This window comes from Lolium perenne, unplaced genomic scaffold, assembly GCF_019359855.2.
Source record: "Lolium perenne isolate Kyuss_39 unplaced genomic scaffold, Kyuss_2.0 unplaced25, whole genome shotgun sequence".
Lineage (NCBI taxonomy): Eukaryota > Viridiplantae > Streptophyta > Magnoliopsida > Poales > Poaceae > Lolium > Lolium perenne.
The window spans coordinates 490,321-495,917 of NW_027248983.1; the positions used below are offsets into that span (position 1 = coordinate 490,321).

Sequence of the window (5,597 nt, forward strand, 5' to 3'; positions counted from 1 at the left end):
AATTGGACCAAACTGAACTCAGGAACACAGCACCGAGCGGCAGTACCGTGGTGTGTCTACCGGCACTGCCGGGGTGATCGGGCCGGCACTGCCGGGGTCAGGTGGCCGGCACTGCCGGGGTCATCTTGGCGAGGATTGTGAGGTCGTGCGCGAGGATTGGCCAGGAACTGGTGGTGCTTGGGCTTGCTGGGCGTGAGGGGAGTTGAGCAGCGTGAGGTGGAGCAGCGGGCGGGCGGCCAAGGCCGCTGTCGGCCGGGGTGATGCGGCGGATGCGCGCGGTGCTGGACTTGGTGGCACACGGGCGAGAGCGGGGTGGTGGCTTGATGCGGCGCGGGTGCAGCAGCTTGCTGCGCGTGGGCGGAGGAAGGCCAAGCGGTGGGCGCGCGTGGAGATTGTTAGCAAGGGCGGGCGAGCGGCGCTGGCAGTGGCGCGGGCGGGAGTTGGTGGTAGGTGGTCGGCGGCAGATGCGGCGGCGCGGTGTGCGGCTGCTGGGCGGCTCGAGCGAGAGCGTGGGTGCGTGGCCATGGTCTAAGGCGAGCGAGCAGGGGAGAGCCAGGGGCGGCGGCAGCAGCTGGTGGTGGTGGCTGATGGGCAAGGCGGATGAGCAGCACTGGTGGGTCGGCGGCAGTGCCGCTGTGTACCGGCCGGCACTGCCGGTGAAGGATAAACAGCTCGAGAATGGTCGTCTCGGGGCGGAAAAATGGAGATAAAATCGTCAATTTCGACCAGAATAGGATGAATTGGAGCACGAAATTTGGAGGGGATGTAGATCAACACTAGAGACAACAGATCTGTGGATCAAAACCACAAACAACTCAACAAATCCAGAGATCCAAATTTGAGCTATTTTTTGGGGCAAAATTTTTTGGGGAAATTTTTTGGGCGAAATTGGTGAAATTGGAGGGTCAAATTCGTGGCAACCTTTGCTCTGATACCATATGATGCGGGCTAAGCCCGTGTGGGTTGCCCGATCTCACGAATTGACCCGGGTGAGTGTGATTGCGGAGGGGGATTCGCGGGGAAGTGGATGAACGCGAAGAACACGATACAAACACACGCACACAACACAATCGGTTTGTTCTCGTTGGCCCGAACCACCAACTCGATAGAAGTTGCAAGGAAAAGACCTTTCGGTAGAAGTCCCGCAAAAAGATCGACAAATCGAAGATCCTATGAATCTAGAAGGGTGAAAAGACCAAACTCAATAGAAGTGCAAGCAAAAGACCAAATAGGTAGAAGTGCAAGCAAAAGATCAAGATTGGTAGAAGTCACCAAAGAGATACAATAGGATTCGATAAGGAGCCCGGGTGGTACAATAGGAATTAACCTAAGGTGGGGGTTTCCCAAATCCACTAGGGGATAATAGAGGCATAAGCCAATTCATCTAAACATCATCTCTCCCTCATGAAGGTGGGGGTGGAGGTCTATTTATAGGGAACCACTAAGGAGGGGTAGTTTGGTAACTGGGTACAAATAGTCAGGGCCACCGATGGGCAGATGGACGGTCCAGATCGATGCTGACTTGTTGGGGCGGCAGTGCCGGTGGAGGCAGGGCGGCAGTGCCGGCGCGGGCGTCGAGCGGGTGGCATGGCGGCAGTGCCGGGGCAGTCCAGCCGGCAGTGCCGGGGTCGGCGGCAGTGCCGGCCTGAGGTGGGCGGCAGTGCCGGCCCTGGAGCTCCATGCTCCTCTTCCTCGTTCTCTTCCATGCCTCCGTGATATCGGCCTTGCGTCCTCGGGTCTCCATGGCATTCTCTCTTTCCTCCGTACTTGTCGTCGAGTTCCTGTCATCAAGAAGTGACGGAGTATGAAGTAGTATATCGTTCCAAGTAGGCGATTCGAGGCACGCGTAAAGGAGAAGATTCACCTTAGCGTGCCGTCTTGTCGATGAAGCACATGATGAAGCGAAGACCGTAGGTCGGGCTACATCAAAGTAAGTAGAACATTTTGAACTCGTATGTTCCAACTAGTTTCTCTCAAATATTTTCAAATTCCATTCCACTTGAGTTCATTCCAAAATTGTCCCTAGAAAATTGAGGTGTTTCAAACCCCTTTCAAATAAATTCTTTTTCAAATGACAATCCTTGCACATCTTATGCACATCACTGATCTACCACATTGTATCCCCTCACCCTCCAACTCTTGATCAAATGGATTATCATTTGATACTTTCAAGTGGACTCCTTTCAACAAAACCCTAGACTCAGGGAGTATTTCAACCCACTCCCAATTGACCTGTTATTTGAAGCGCAACTTATATTTCTTCATACCCATCTCAATCCTTTATTATTTTCCATCATCACCTTGACATCATGAATTGATGATTTATGTCACCATATTCATCCTTGTGAGTATATGGTTACTTCACTCACCATCTCTCCTAGCCTTGCTCTACCATTGTCTAAATCACCATCACCACCATCATCTCTTGGACACGTCTTTTATCAGGTCAGAATGCCACCACCATCTACTTTAGCACCCTTGTGCATTAGTATCACTATGCCTAAAATTCTATATCTTTTTAGGCCACCATTTTAGTAATTTGTGAGGCACTCAACCTTGGGTGTCATGCATGTGTAGAAATGCTCTCTTGTTGATCACATGTGCATGGCCAAAAATATGTGGCCGGCCATGCCATGGCACACATGCATCATGCCTCTCCATTTCCCTCTCTCTCACATAATTATTCCACCTTGGGAAGCCTCTCACTTTTTGTCCCTTCCCCATGCCACTAATAATTTCAGCGTTAGTCAAATTCTTCCCCCACAAGCCAGCCTCCCAACTAACACAATCAATGAAGAGGCTACCTCCCAACCAACCCAATCAATGAGGAGGCAGCCCACCCCCTCTCCCTCTATATAAAGGGGCTTGGCAGCCCACCCCTCCTCACTTGCTCTCACTTTTCCACTCCCCACTCTTTCCTCCACTCCCACACACTCTCCTCCTATCTCTCCCCACGAAATTGCTGCTCCACCAAGGCTCCATGGCTGGCCATGGCCATGAGAGCACACCAAACCGCAGCTCTCCTTCTCTCTCAAGCTCCCCCTCCCCATGAGAGCATTCCTCTCACTCTCTTCTTCCCCAACCCTAGCTGGTTTCCTCTCCTCTTCTTCTTCCTCCATTGCTAAGATTGGATCTTGATGCAGGTGCATGTTGGTCCAAGCATGGAGAAGGTTGAGCTATCCTCAGATCTGAAGTTCTTGAGCAAAGTTCGTCCAAAACTTTGCAGTAATTTCTGTATCTTGCTATTTCAGATTCTGATACGAACTTGTAAAATCCGCCAAATCTTGTGTGCAGATCCAAATCGAGTGATTCAAAGTTCCGCAGATAGGTATTGAAAAGATATACAACTTGGCGTTGGTCTCATCCTCAAATTCGTTACGGATTTTGCACGGTAAATAAAGTTCTGTAAACATGCAGAATCACTGTTTGTTAGATTTCTTCCGTTTTACAAAACCTTTTTGAGCAAACTCAACTGTGGGTGAAAGCCCTCTCCAGTACCTTCATTTTGGCGTTGGTTTCACTTCAAATGGCCTCCTGAAATTGAAATGGTTCACAGATCAAAATCTGGTCGGATCTGACTTTGTCAAATTAAACCATGAGCTTGGAAACGAATTTTCGAGTGAAACAAATTGGCTAAGAACCATCTATTCAATACCTTTCAGATGCAGCTGACCTCATATTTTTATGATTTATGTACGATTTGTGGTGAATTAAACTTGTTCTATGTGTTCTGCAGACATGGCTGTTAGCTTTTAATTCATCAAAAATCCAATTTTGGACCTAATTGAGTGATTCAAATTCTGTAGGATTACTGAATGTTTTCTTAATCATCTCAAACAAGTTTCAAACCTTTATCTGTTCTGCAACTCCATAGTTCAAGAAAATGGTGAAAACATGCAGTAAACTTGTCAATCCATTTTTAAGAGTTTCAGAAACAATTTGAACCCAAATCCAATTGTGTATGCTTCTCTGTTTAATTACCTTTCCAATGCCTGTGGCCTTATATTTTTAGGATTTTTCTACGATTTATGGCTTACAGATCTTGTTTTCTGTACAGTCAGATTCAAAGAAATTCCTAAAATTGTAGGTTTAATATTTTTGGGTGTTTCCAATTGGGTTAGTCTTGTATTAGTACTGGCTATCTAGAAAAAATATTATTAGTCTCTGATCATATATATTTGTTACTGTTAGTAATGTATATGTGTGACATGCATTGTTGAAGCAAAACTTTTCGGTTTATTCAAAACCCTTGACCAACTCTTTTTAGTAGAGATGGGCAACCTTTGTTTTATGCTTGCAAAACAAAACCTCTACAACTCAACTTTAGCCCTATTGTTTTTCTTAAGTTTTAAAATGATGTGGGATATGGTTTGCTTCCTATTTTTGATGTAGGATTATGTGAACAACTTAATTTAGGAAAACTGTTTTCTACATTTCCAAAAATGTTTGAAAATGTTTTGTGAATGTATTTGATGTCAAACTAATGCTCTTGTCCTCTTTATGATGTTATCTACCAGGGGATGTTTTGTTTATACCGTGGTGATAACCGAGAGAGGCAATTGCTAAGTTGTGATACTCTCATACCTTTACTAGGTAGATAAAATGGGTTCTCTTTAAGTTGTTTGTGGTATCTATAAGTCCTCTGTATGGTAGCTCTTTATTGAATGGTTAAATTATGGTTGTTGTATGTTTGTTTTGTTGGTGCAATGTGATTGATTGTGTTCCTTTTATATTTTCCCGCGATAGATGCGAACAATTCCGGAGAAGAAGAAGAAGTGGAATCGGACAAGGATTGTATTTATGTTGTTGGGATTCTTATATTGATGGAGTTGAAAAAGTACAGGGACAAATAAGCCAAGGCAAGCCATCTTTTGATCTCTTGCTATTTATCCTTCTTGTTGTGCTCATTGCTCCATTATACACTTGGTTCCTTGTATCATATGTGATTTTTGGTCCTCTACTCTATGCATGCTTATTCCCAAAGTATGTTGAACCCCTTGTTGATGCTTTGCATACTTGCTCCCAAGTATGTGAACCCCCTTGTTGATGTTATGCATGCTTACCCTAAGCATGTATGCCCCCTTGACCATACCCATGTTGTCATCTTCTTAGTGGTATGATGATTAACATCATGACCCCTGTTTGAATCGTCTTAATTATGTTGTCCCTATACATGCTTATCCTAAGTATGTATGATCCCCTTAACACCTCAATTATCATCCCCTTAGTGGTATGATGGCTAGCATCATGTCATTGTGACTCTTAGTTCCTTCATAAAACAATAGGTTGGGAACCCCCTTGGAAAAATACCTTGTTGAAAATAATTTTTGAAAACCTTGGGTGAGTTGGACTTACCCAAGTGTGTGTTTATGAAAGGAAAGGATCTTGGCAAAGATGGTTGGAAAGAAAATCTTGTTTTCGAAAACTTTGGCGTCTAAGTATTCACCCGTGACAATTAACCCGCGCAACCACATTACCCTGGAGTGGGACGGGGCTTAGCTCGTAGTTTGTTCTTCTTAACATGGGACACCGCACAACTATATAAGGGTAAGGTTACCCCTGAATCCGGATTGTCGTTGGTGGAGACAATAGTATAA

The 5,597-nt window shown here is 45.5% G+C and overlaps 1 long non-coding RNA gene across 1 annotated transcript; it reads left to right on the forward strand.

Moving 5' to 3' along the window:
• Nucleotides 1–2,900: 2,900 nt before the first annotated feature.
• Nucleotides 2,901–5,110, forward strand: LOC127321367 (uncharacterized). The gene is made up of 3 exons (XR_007863992.2): nucleotides 2,901–3,206; nucleotides 3,295–3,391; nucleotides 4,747–5,110. It is a non-coding gene; the product is annotated as an uncharacterized lncRNA (long non-coding RNA).
• Nucleotides 5,111–5,597: the final 487 nt, after the last annotated feature.